This window comes from Rhipicephalus microplus, chromosome 3 (assembly GCF_043290135.1).
Source record: "Rhipicephalus microplus isolate Deutch F79 chromosome 3, USDA_Rmic, whole genome shotgun sequence".
Taxonomy (NCBI): domain Eukaryota; kingdom Metazoa; phylum Arthropoda; class Arachnida; order Ixodida; family Ixodidae; genus Rhipicephalus; species Rhipicephalus microplus.
This window is the reverse complement of record NC_134702.1, coordinates 201,206,364-201,220,248: the sequence shown is the minus strand read 5'-3', so window position 1 is coordinate 201,220,248 and position 13,885 is coordinate 201,206,364. Positions and strand designations below refer to the sequence as shown.

Below are 13,885 nucleotides of genomic sequence, written 5' to 3'. Positions count from 1 at the left end.
TTATAACATGTAAAAACTATTCATTAATTAGGAAAAGACTTTTAATTGTTCCGTTTCACGCAGTAGGATTAAATTTAACTGCAGATAATGTTCTAAGTTTCGGTGCCTTTAGCTTGGGACATTGCCACAGGAGCGTATTCGATGCTGTATGCAATTTCATTCGAGAATCAAAGCGCATGTCATAATAATGCCTGCTTAAATATATTTCTGACGACACTTGTCTAATTTTGAATGAAATTTGCATATTCATTTGATTGTGACCGGGTGAGATAAGCTCGACTGTCTGGTCTACTCAAAATTTCTGTCTTACACTGTAGTATTACCTCCCCTTTACTCTTCTTGATTCAATCTTCAATTATTTGTTTAGTTTAATATTCTTTTTCTAGTTAATTATTCTTTTCTATTATATCATTAGTTTTTCATTTAGGATAAACCTTTTAGTAGATCTCATACAGGCTACTTCTAGATTTCATGGCCAATCCCCCATAGTGGGTATGTGCCAGTGCGAAGGGGCAACAACAACAACAACATCTGCAGCCCGGTTGGGAGCACGGCGCTCCCATCCCCCTCTCTGGGTGAGCGCCATCCATCAGACGTCATCAGCATCATCATCAGCATCACCACGGCGCAGTGCCAGCGGGTGCACGGCGGGCTCGGAACGAAGCGACCGTCGGCATGCGTCGGCGGCGGAGCAGGCGAGTACGTGCCGTGACGTCACTTCACCGCGACTTCAGCGACGCCAGTGTTCGTTCTCGGGGCTATTTGGAAATTCCAGGGGAAATGAAATTAAGATGGCTCGCACCAGACTCGATGAATTTAGGTATGACAATTTTTTAAATAAAGGTAATGTGCCACACAAGAACACAACGACAATGCGCATTTTTGAGTTAGCTGCAACAAAATTTTACAGCAAAAAACATTTAGCTTGGAAGATAGTAAACAGGAATGTATTTGTAGGCTATAATAGGTATAATGGTCACGCAAAGTTGAATGATTTGTCTCGCTTGATATAGCGCTTCGTGTTGGTCACCAGAACAGCGGGACGGCTCAGTGCTCTCCCATAGTTGAGTACGAAGTACTCGAAATCGTTTAACATTTCTGTTTAAACACAGTGCAAGGTTGTGCCATAGAGAAATAAAAAAAAAGGTGAAGAGTGGACACTCCCGTAGACCCCAGCGGCCCAATCGACCCTAGCACACCTGGTGGTTGGTGAGAGCAAGTGGCGTGCGCTTCCTGTTTCGGTTTCACTGGCGCAAAATTTTGAATTTTTATTTTTATTTTTTTATTTCGATTAAGTTAAAATAAAGAGAGATGTAGGTAGTGATAATTAACTACGAATTTATTCATCGCGCTTGTTCTTGTTCTTTTGTTCACTTGTTGATCACTTGTTCTTTTGGAACGAGTGATCAATGTATATATCAGTCAAAGAGACAGAGTATCCGCAATGTTTTATTCAAAGGCAAGGTAGAGTCTGGGAATATAAAAAGCACAATATGACAAAGGTAGACAACAAATGCATCTCGCCTTACAAATAAATTGTAACAAATATTGTAACAAATACAGAGAGAACACAGGCAACGCACACTTCGCTAGAGTTGGCAGAAGCCGAGAAGCTGGTGAAGTATGACACACCGGGCCAGTGGGTAAGTAAGGATCTATGGCAAAAACACAGCGCACAATGCTGAAGAAGAAGGAAGAAGTGACATATACACAGCAATGAAGTCGCGAATCACGCCTGGGGTTAACCAAAATAATGCATAGAAAAAAAGAGTGCACAGAAACCACACGACACAATATAGCAGAAAGGCAAAGCTGCAGTGTGCTGGCTGTGCTTAAGAACAGCTAGCCCAAAATAAAAAAAGCAGACTTGATGCCTGCTTGTCCTCAGAAAGGTAGGGCTTTGCAGCTTGCTCATTACGTGAAAGACAAACTTTATGCTACAACACTGGCAGGTCTTGTGGCTCTTCTTATCATCAAAAACTTAAGATCCCAAGTGATTTGCGTCTAGGTGTTGCTGTGACGCTTGCGAGCTAAAATAGATTGTAGTCATCACTTATCCAGAATTGTGGACCTTAATTGGTGTTACGAGAGCGGTATTACAGGGCTAATAAATAGCAGAAGGCAACCACTATGGCTCATTATTTTTCACAAAGGCTCTACATCGTACGTTATCACTCACAAGCTATATAAAAATAAAAGGGCAGCGTCCGCAGCCCCATCAAACGCTACAAGTTTGGGTATTCATTTGAAAATTTTGATGGGCGAGATGAGGAGGTTGATGAGAAGCTAAAATACAAAAAGCGTGATAACGTGAACTGTGCCCACTTCATACTGTGTTCCTTACCCGCTCGAAGACATTTCAACAAGCGGTTTTGTTATCGATATATTACTTGAGCTGGAGAAATAAAGCATACACAGTGACCAAGCGACCCACAGTAAAGTGTACAGTTCGCCCGCATTTGCTACAAAAATACAGACAGGATCCCAACATTCTTTTTAAGGTTATGCAAATCACTTCGAGCGAATACACAGTGTCTCTACTCCTCATAGCGGGTAACCAAAACAATGTATGCAACGAATGAGTGGTTAGTTTGGTGAGGCTGTCTTCGCAGTCTTTTGATAGTTTTCCGCTGTGCTGCTACTTTGGCTTGCAGATGTTTAATGGTTTGCTTGTACTTCATTGATGGAGACATTGTCGCTGGCACACACGAACGCACTGCAATAAACAAAAAAATGGATGTAAAAGCGAAGAACAAATAATCCCATACGAGCACTTTCCTCGCTCTTTCAGACCCAAGGTGGACAACTTTCTGTGGTGCAAAGTTTTCGATTCCACTACCTAAAAACAAACCATTCACAATGTTGACAATGCACAAAAAAATGAAAATCACTGAGAGCCCATCCTTACATTTTCTAAGTGCACACGTAGTGTCCTTTTGAGGATAGTTTCCTCAGAATGTCCTAAACATAAAATAGCACATTAAAAAGACCTGCAATAAAAGCATAGTCACTATTTTCTCTAGGGCACTCAGACGTGGAGCTGTTGGCGGAGACATCTTCTGGAGGGTCTTGTGAAGCTTTTTCAGTGCCTCGGACAGTGCTGTCGGAACAATCTTGCGAGCGGCCTGCGGAAGTCTCAATATCAATCCACTCTGGTGTTGAAGTGAACATACAACTTACCGGTCACACAAGTTCCTTTTGTGACAGCTGAACGACTGGTTAAGGTTTTCTCCGGCAAGACGAAGTCACCAGAAATTCTTTCACCAGCTACAAAGGAGCTGCCACCTGCAGAGGTTTGGTCAACAGTCAATTTGGGTGAAAAAAAAAGAAATCGCGACACTGAACGCACCCTGTTCATCGGGGCACCTCAATGTGTGGGAGACGCTTTTTGAAGCCTCTACCGCAGGTCCTGAAGAAATGAAATTACGACAATGTGTCAGTAAGAGGCTTAAAATAACACAAACTGAAGCTCATCCGCACCTTGCAGTGCAGCTTCTGCAGTCATGTCACAGTCACTATTTGAAGCGACGCTCGGAGAACGTGCATATATGTGCAGTTGGTACAAGTTACAAAGCTTGTAGAATGGGAAAAATTAAACAGCTCTTTCAAATGCGCAAATTGGTCGAACGTGGAGGAAAAGAGAAGGCACCAACTAGGAAACAAGTAATTTGTGATTTTTGGAATTATCAACAGTGCCAGCTTTCACCGATGAAAGATATATGTACATGTGCACTCAGGCTTGAAGATAACGTGAAATAGCCCTTGAAAGTCTTTCAAAACAAGTTGCGCTAGTCAAGAGCATCAAAAAACGACAGAAATGTAAGGCTGCTGTTAGGAAGGTAATAGCCCATAGTTCACAAAATTTAAGACTTTCCAAGTGTTACTTCTATAGTGAGGTTTCTCCACCGGCTACCAAGATCTTTGCGGTTAACTGACGCCATTGATTCAATACAAGTGGCCGCTATTGCACATATTTGAGTTTCAGTCGATCACTTACATGGTGTAGCTGGTTGCACACTGGGAACAGACATTCTTGTAAGCCTTGTGTGCCCAGGGTCCATGAAACTTTGAGCAGTAAAATGGTCGCTACAAACCCTGTACGTTGCGTACAATAGGCTGGCCTGCTTACTAAGGAGATCATCGCGTCCAGCATACTGCATCCATGCTTTCTTCCTGCATTGGCAATAAACTACCAGCTGAAAGGGGAAGTGCTTGAATAGTGATTTTTTATTGTTCCCCTCACTGAGCAAGTACGAATAGTAAGCCTAAAGACATGCAAACCATACAAAAACTTTAACACACCTGCCGTCCCGTGGTACGCGGAAGAAACTCGTCCAAGGCTTCTTGTGGGTTCTGCCATTGTTGAAGCACCACGATACACAGCAGTAGCTGCCGTAGTTTGGACCCCCGGACGGCATGGCATCAGCGTGGTCTGAAAATATTAGTAAGTGGATGCTTCGCTGTCAAATTACAAAAAAGATATGTGCACGTCATAAGTGTACCAACAAACCCCTTTGAATGATTAGCTAATCGATGCACAATACAAAACCAGTGATACACATCTGACCCATAAAACTCTGACTTACAAAGATAGACGTCAAGACCACGTACAAAGATCTTCAGAAGTTTCCAGGCCGCTATCCCTTGTAATGCAATGGTATCGCGGCCTGGGAACTTTAGAACACCTTCGTGCGTACGCAGTATCAGCACAGTACATTGGGAAGAAAAATAGTAGTTGAAATTTGTGTGATAAAATTATATTGGAAACGTCAAAAAAATTTGTGGGCAGCTTGCACTAGTGGCACAAGGCTAGCGAAGAAACGAAGATGATGGCCACTTGGCTAGTCCAGATTTGCCTCCGGCACACCAAGAATTATTCGTGTTGCGAGCCTTCGGGAAACGCGTCGTGAAGCATGCGAGGCCCAGCGAACAATTCTCAATATTTTGCACCGAGCCACCGAGCCTATGACCTAGCTGCCCAGCTATGCTCAGCCTACAGACGCTTGCGTCCGTGGCAGACGCAGCACGCGTCGTCTCGGCTTGACGCCGTGCCGCCTTTGCTATACTGCATACGTTGCACAATGTTCCCGTCTGGCCGCCGCATAGAGCCACAAACTTTCTTTTTAGTGAACCTCCCAGTCCTTAAAAGCTTCAGAAAAAGGTTACAACTGCGTGAATGAGACGCCACGTAAGAAACAAACTCGCACACACGAAGCGCAACGTGTGTGTGTGTATCTTTCTATGTTTGTTGCATGGTGTCTTATTCGCTTGAAAACGCATGAAAACGTGCCTCACCTGTTATCTCACGCTTGAAAACGCCGACGCAGCCGACGTTGACGAAAGCGACGAAAGCTTCTCGCTGTCAGTCATGCATGGGCTTGTCGCTGGGTAGATGGTGTTTATGACAGTACGGCTGAAGAAAAATAATCGCGTAAGGTGTGTTGAATAAATTGTTTTTATGTATAAAGAACATACTTAATTTGGGCGTATAATTATTATTTTGTGAAAACTGTTGCCTTGATTATAACTGTTTCTTTGCGCTTGCGCCCTCTGACGTTTGATGAGAGCACTAGTTGGTTACGTAATCGTGACGCACTTCCTGAGGCCAGGTTTCGCGGAGTGTCCTCTCTTGTCTTCTTGTTTCTCTATGGTTGTGCTTTGCACACGCTGTGAGGCCAACTAGATGGCTTCACGCTCTCCCATTGTAGAGCACTAAGTACTCTTAATTATTTGCTTCTTTTGCTACACATACAGGCTCATTGAGTGTGAGGCCCACGGGTCCTTCCACTCTTAATTATTTGCTTCTTTTGCTACACATACAGGCTCATTGAGTGTGAGGCCCACGGGTCCTTCCACAGTAGAGTACCAAGTACTTAAAATCGCTGACCACTTTTTTTCAAACGCACCTTTATCAAGTGTGAGGCCCGCGGTACGGCTTCAAGCTCTCCCATATTTGAGACAAAGTATTCTAAATCGTTGCCCACTTTTTAGATGCGGAGCATCTAATACTCGAGGCTTGTAGTGCGGCGCCGTCCGCAAGCTTCCTCCTCCTTCTTCCACCATCTGTGCATCCCTTCCTCCTCTACACACCGCGCGCGCTTCACTCCTCCACCATCTGTGCACCCTTCCTCCTCTACACACCGCGTGCGCTTCTCCTCTTCACGAACATTCGCTAGCTGTATAATGTAGCGCGCATGCGCCGTCACGCTTCGAGAACATCGGCAGCTGACGCGCGCGCATGCGCCGTCGCGCTTCGAGAACATCGGCAGCTGACGCACGCGCATGCGCCGTTGCGCTTCTCCCCCTTTTTGAAGATTCGACAGCTGACGCGCGCATGCACCGTCACCCACCATCTGTGCCGCGCGCGCTTCTCCCCTTCGAGAACATTCTACAATTCTCCAATTCTCCAGTGGACGCGCATGCGCCGTCGCGCTTCGAGAACATTCAACAGCTGACAGTGCATGCGCCGTCGCGCTGTATATATACTCAAGGTCGGCGCTCGCTCGCTCAGTTGCCGCTCGTCGGTTGGTTTGTACGGCGCGTCGACGTCCAAGGTCGCGGTGAAATGAATTCCAACGAATCCACAAACACAATGATCGACGTCCCTTCGACCAGCGCCGCTCTTTCGCATACGTGTGTACGTGTTCACTCATTTAACACCCCCTCCTACAACCACGTTAACCAATTTAGCCATCGACCCAAGTAAGTCGCAATTTAACACCCCATTTCACAACCACGTTAACCAATTTAGCCATCGACCCAAGTAAGTCGCACTTTAACACCCCGTTAACCAATTATATGCTCCGCATCCTCCTCAGTGTTCCCCCGAGGGAAGCTGCGGGCAATTTTTTTACACGCTCACCGTTGTGCTGAGGACAGCTTACGGCTATATAAAGAGTGGCCACTCGAGCTTTTTTGCGGCCAAGCAAGAAAGAGTCTGACCAACCACTAGGTGGCATGCCTATGCTCGCTTCTACTCCACTCTACATATCCGCTCTACATTGTGTCCCGCCGAGGACGTTTAATGCGTGATCACAAATATCAGTAAAGTCTGACTAGAGAACGTTGTTTTTCTGCATTTCTATTGCCCAAGAGGTGCACAATCATATGGTTTAGATGTGTGGTACATGTTTTTCCTTTCTGGAAGCATGGGTGTGTAGCCTAGTGGTAAAGACACTCGCTTTCGAACTGTGAGGGTACGGGTTCAAATCCCAGCGTATGAAAGGAAATATTTTCTCATTTCATTTGCGCTGAAGACATTATCGGGTCTGACCAGTCACTCGTGACGCTGAAAGCATCGCAGTAGCTGGGCCACAGGGCCCTACGGGAGTGTCTGCTCTTTATGTAAGTATGTTTCTCTATGCTGCTCTTTCATATAGTAGAGTACATCGTATACTCTAAAATCGCTGAACAGTTGTTCTTTACATATTGGGATGGCTTAATGCTCTCAATAGTAGAGTACTAAGTGCGCTAAACCATTAAACAATTTTTCTAAACACATTTTTCAATCGGGACGGCTTACTGCTCTCCCATGTAATGAGTAAGGGGATTACTCGCAATTGCAGAAACACACGTAAGCACGCTGCATCGTGTACGTCCGTTGGTAGGGTGCGCATAACACCGCAATTAACTAATTTTAAGGGCGAAGCTTCTCAAGCCGTAGGTCGTGCGTCCGCGATGTACGTAGTAGTAGTAGCAATACGTAGTAGTCGTAGGCAGTCACCTCCACGGCCGGACTCGAGAAGCTGCATACGCGCACTCAGTTGGATTGAGCAGGAAGCCCGCGCACGTTAATCATATATAAAAAGATAGTTGTTTCTCATGAAACAACGTACAGAGACGAGTATCAATGACTCCAATAAAATTTGCTTTGAATTTGATACCTAATGAAAAATCACAGCATATGCACGGGGTGCATGATGATGAGTGGGGCGAAGCGTCCGTCCATGCATCTGTCTGTCTTTCCGTCCTTCCATCCATCCAGTGAGCACTCCAAGTACCGCAATCTCGCACCTTTCCATCATATATTCAGCATTTAGAAGTACCGCCATCCAGCGGACAATCCAAGGACTAAACGAGAGGTGGCACTCATGCATTTTCTTACGGCCTGCGCTTCGTGTCTACTTCCCAACTTTCACCGCCTCTAATTGATTGCTATATACTAGTTCACTATATTCATAGCACTGTGGCCCAACCCTCGCTAAACCTTGCTAAAACCAAGGAGGTTACGCCCAGCGAGTTTAACGTGGCAACCCTTTCTGGTCAGATAGTGCTTAAAGTGCGTCCTTCTCATACTAGTTTTTCTAGTAAGCATCAAATTGAAGGTAAGTATAACTGGACATTAAGTCAGCAATACTCGTCTCTGTAAGATATTTCGTCAGAAACAATTATTTTTTTTGTTTATGATTAATGTGCATTTCCTCCTCAAATGAAAAGGGCGTGCACGTGCTGCCTACTACTACTTTTACTACATACATACATACATACATACATACATACATACATACATACATACATACATACATACATACATACATACATACATACATACATACATACATACATACATACATACATACATACATACATACATACATACATACATACATAAAAGCAAACATACATACGCACATACATACATAAAAACAAGCATACATACATACATACATACATACATACATACATAAAAGCAAACATACATACACACATACATACATACATACATACATAAAAACAAGCATACATACATACATACATACATACATACATACACACATACATACATACAAACAAGCATACATACATACGTACAAGCATACATACATACATACATACATACATACATACATATATACATACATACATACATACATACATACATACATACATACATACATACATACATACATACATACATACATACATACATACATACATACATACATACATCGCGGACTCACAACCCACGGCTAAGGAGCTTCGCCCTTAAATAACTAGTACCAGAAGGACGCACTTTGAGCACCATCTGACCAGAAAGGGTTGCCACGTTAAACTCTCTGGGCGTAACTTCCTTGGTTTTAGCAAAGTTTAGCGAGGGTTGGGCCGCAGTGCCATGAACTAGTGGTGGTGAAAGGTGGGAACTAGACACGAAGCGCAGGTCGTAAGAAAGTGCCCGCGTGCGTTCGTATGTGTGTGCGCGCGTGTAAACTATCGAAGGATTGCAGTGAATTGCTCAGCAACGTGCCATAACGTTACTATTTCAGAATTTTATACGACGCATAAATACGCGAATCTGAGCATATATACTACCAATACATCTGCCTCAAGGAACACCTCATTTCCTTATTTCTCTGAACACGCGAGGGTGCTCACATGGTTGCATGCTTAACATGGTAAGCATCCTAATTAACACAGGAGGATGTGGGTGTATGACGAACATGGACAGCACATGACATCAAAAGAAAATGCTCGCAATGGGACTCCTACCTCGTCCGTGACGAATGTTCTTCGCCGCGTGACTCCCAGCTTCCGGTCGATCAGCTGAGACGGAAGGCGACCGTCCAGTACATCCTAGCGTTGAGAGTCTGGAGCAGCTCGTGACAGCCCCTTCACGCGGCCTCCGAATGGCCGATGTCGTGGGCTGTCGTCCCACCGGTAACTGGATTCGAGCTCTGCTGAGAATCCGGAGGATGCGCTCGGAACGTACCTACCGGACACTGACGATCTCACCAGTGTTCGAACAAACCGCCTAACAGGGTGTGACTGATTGATTCGAGTCACACGGTCACAACCCTGGTTATGTAGATAACGCTAAAAGAGATGCATACGTTTGCTGGTACTTGCTAAAACTGGAAAGAACTGTAGAAAGTAGAGGTAGCTGCTTGACACTGACTACCGTTTTCAGAGCTGCAAGTCTGTGGCCCCAGGCACAGCAAATTTCGTTTGTCTTTCGAACTGTGCCACACACACAGAACTTTCTTCGCTGCGCCACGGGGACGCGGAGGGCGTGTAAACGCTGCAAGGCCAGCATACCAGTTGGCTGCGCCTTTATTTGGGTGCAGTGCGGATCGGAGCTTGAGTTGTACACAGCCCTAACCAAACGTACACGTCACAACGCGTCAGCGCACGTCGTTTGGGCTTGCGCCATGCCCTCTCCCTATGGAGAGAGAGAGAGAGACAGACAGAGGGCGCGCAGCTTCGTGTAGACGCGCTGACGCATTGTAACGCGTACTTGTGGTTCAAGCTTAAAGAGTTCTTCCTTCGCAAATATTCTGTGTATGCCAGTGCATTTGTTCGTAATGGAATAGGAGAGTGGAAACGCTGTAAGGAGGAGAAGGCCAGATGGTTCAACAGCATGGTTGACCAATGGTATAGAGAGCATTCAGGCAAAAACAGCTGAAGTTACATATTGTGTGCCTAACTATATGGAGCTATTGACGAACAACATATTTTGGTATATGCACCCACGTGTTAGTAGCAAAGTGTAAGGTTCGCTTTATGGAGCCTGTCAAACTAAGGGCGCAGTCGGTTCAATGCAATACAGCATAATGATATGCTAATTGATATTATTCTGTTTAAGGTGCTACACATAAAGAACTTAGCAATCCACACTAAGTTCAGGATAATGTAGCACGCACACACAACAACAAAAAAAATTGGCCGATCCCACGTACGATGGGAATCGATGATATGTGAAACACGAATGAGAAAGGATGATATGTCACTTTAAAATTAGGACAACGTTACGAGGTGGAGTTAAATGATGCCGTACATGACTTCCGTGTCATGATTATTACGTTTGTATGTGTCGTTTGCCTTTTTCATCTATTCACGTCACATGATACCAAATTTAGTATATGTAGAGCTAGTGTGTGTGATATGTTGTCATGTTCTTACATGACACCCGTGTCAGGATTATCATGCTTGCACTAGTCATATATTTCGCCATTCACTGACGTCACGTAACAACAAATTTGGTATATGTGGGGCTAGCAAAACGCCCGCGAACACGCTATGAGTGTGATATGTTGTCATGTTCTTACATGACACCCGTGTCAGGATTATCATGCTTGCACCAGTCATATATTTCACCATCCATTGACGTCACGTAACAACAAATTTGGTATATGTGGTGCTAGCAAAACGCCCGCGAACACGCTATGAGTGTGATATGTTGTCATGTTCTTACATGACACCCGTGTCAGGATTATCATGCTTGCACCAGTCATATATTTCGCCATCCATTGACGTCTCGTAAGAAGAAATTTGGTATATGTGGAGCTAGCGAAGCGGCCGCGAACACGCTATGAGTGTGATATGTTGTCATGTTCTTACATGACACCCGTGTCAGGATTATCAGGCTTGCACCAGTCATATATTTCGCCATCCATTGACGTCACGAAACAACAAATTTTGTATATGTGGAGCTAGCAAAACTGCCGCGAGCGCATCATGAAGGGCCTAATGTACTTCAATGTAGCATGACGATAGTTATAGCGCGAGAACAAAACGACGACACAGAGACAAGAAGGACACGAAAGACACGAGCGCTAACTTCCAACTGAGTTTATTGCGCAGAGCACGAAAATATATAGAGGAGACAATGACCATGGCACAAGAGCAGAACATGAGTAAGAAAACCAAAAACAAACAACACAAATACAAAGGCACTGAAAAACAGCAAAGAAAAACCTAGAAGAAACCAACCAGAAAGTTAAAGCTACCTGCACGCACCGAATCCTTCGAGGAACCTGCGTTCCTTCTCGGACTAAGCCACGGAGGGCTTGCTAATCCAAGGCACCTGTTCTCGTTACCTGCCCGCACCGAATCCTTCGAGGAACCAGCGCTCCTTCTCGGACAAGGCCACGGAGGGCTTGCTAACACAAGGCACCTGTTCGCGTGCCATCTGCGCAGCCTCGACAATGACCCGGGTGCTCACATCTCTGTGTTTGTACAACGTCGCTGTTTCCTCGAAGAGGGGAACACACTTGTACTCAGTGCAGTGCTGGGCAAGAAAACCATCTTTCCCGTTTTTAACATTGTTCGCGTGCTCTCTCAGCCGATCGTTTAGACACCTTCCGGTCGTTCCGACATAACAAGCACAACATGAAAGGGGGGGTCCTATAGACGACTACCCGGGAGCGGGCCGCATACCTGTTTCGATGTTGAACTCTGCAATCTGTTGATGATTTCGTTTTCAGGGGGTTGGTACATTTGGTGAGGCTGATTAATTTGAACGGTGCTCAGAACATGACACGAACTCCAACACGTTTTCGGATTTTTTGAGCCTATGTGATATCTGGTGTATGTATGGAATCACGGCTATCCTTTCACGTTCTGTATCCGTGTTGATCAGATTCTGTCGCGTTTTCTGCTCCGCCTTATTAGTCCGCAGGATCGTCTCCGCAACAGACGCGATAAACGCCTCGGGGAAACTTGAAGCCTTAAGGCGGGAAACTTGAGCTTGGAAGCTCGCAGAGATATTGTGGGAGCAAGACCTATTTAAAGCATTCTCAAGGCAGGTTCGTGCTATGCCTCGCTTAACTCTCTTACTGTGAGCAGAAGAAAAGGGAAGCAGAGGTTTCTGCACACGTGGTTCATAACACCAACAGATGTGCTGTGAGCTAAAAACCAGATTTAAATCCAAAAAGCGTAATTTGTCATTATCGGGCATTTCATGTGTCACCAAAAGAGGCTGCAAACAATTTTCGGGGTCTGTCGCTTGTGTTCGCCATACAATCATGTCATATTATACCAGTTTTGCAACATGCCACGTGAACGAAACCACCACAAGAGCTTCAGGAAAATGAAAAGTAAATTATAACATTCATGACATACAACTCTTGATTTTTATGTTATGATTAGTCAAATATGTTCTTCCTACAGTCATGTTATGCCATACCAAGTTTGGTATCGATACCATTATCGAAACGGCCAGGAGAGCTAAATGTCGTAGGCGGCTAGATAGATAGATAGATAGATAGATAGATAGATAGATAGATAGATAGATAGATAGATAGATAGATAGATAGATAGATAGATAGATAGATAGATAGATAGATAGATAGATAGATAGATAGATAGATAGATAGATAGATAGATAGATAGATAGATACGCTCAAAGTCGCCGAAGTTCACAAAGAAATGTTCGCATTCAAAACGAAATACGAAGCGCGCCAAGTATGATAAAGATGCGTGCTCACGTGCCGCTACTCCGGAACTTACAAACCTTGATGGAAGTGTACACGGCTGCATACATTTTTCGCCAGCATGAGAGCCTAAACTGAAAGGAACGTGCCTATATTTGACTTCTGTTAATCAAAAGTTATACGTTACTATAGTGAGTGGTGCAGAAAAGTTTTTATGACAACACATATTTTGAGAATAAAAGGCTGAAACGTACAATAAACTTCAGCAGCAAGTTGGCCAAGTTCTCTGGCTATTTTTCAAGACCGCGGAGTGTGGGCCGTGCGTTTTGCATCGCTCAGGTCCTCCCTCAATCGAGTCAATCTTTCACCTTTTACTAAAGATTGCCGTGGGGGAAGACACTCTAATGAGCCTATAGGCCAATTTTTGGGAGGCCTTGCCCGTTTGGGTGAGGCCTACTTTAAAAATTAAAAGTAAGACTTTGATACTTTTCTCTGTTGACTTACACTCGCCGCTGGGGTTACAAATCTAGTCAACTTTCGTTGCTTGACTGCACAACCGGCGGACGCCGAGGTGGCACTTTTTTCCCGCTATATTCAAGACCGGCCCGCTTTACTAACGGGGTGGACTGTCAGTGTCTTTCAAAAGCAACCATATTTACCCGCGTCATGCCTGAGCAGGCTATTTCTTGTTCACACCTACAGAAATTTATTTACGCCGGGCTCTGTATTGCTGATGT

General features: G+C 44.7%; 1 non-coding gene across 1 annotated transcript; it reads left to right on the top strand.

Moving 5' to 3' along the window:
- The first annotated feature begins 13,479 nt into the window (after positions 1-13,479).
- Positions 13,480-13,601, top strand: LOC119160225 (U5 spliceosomal RNA). Its single transcript, XR_005108297.2, has one exon. It is a non-coding gene; the product is annotated as a U5 spliceosomal RNA (small nuclear RNA).
- The last annotated feature ends 284 nt before the right edge of the window (positions 13,602-13,885 follow it).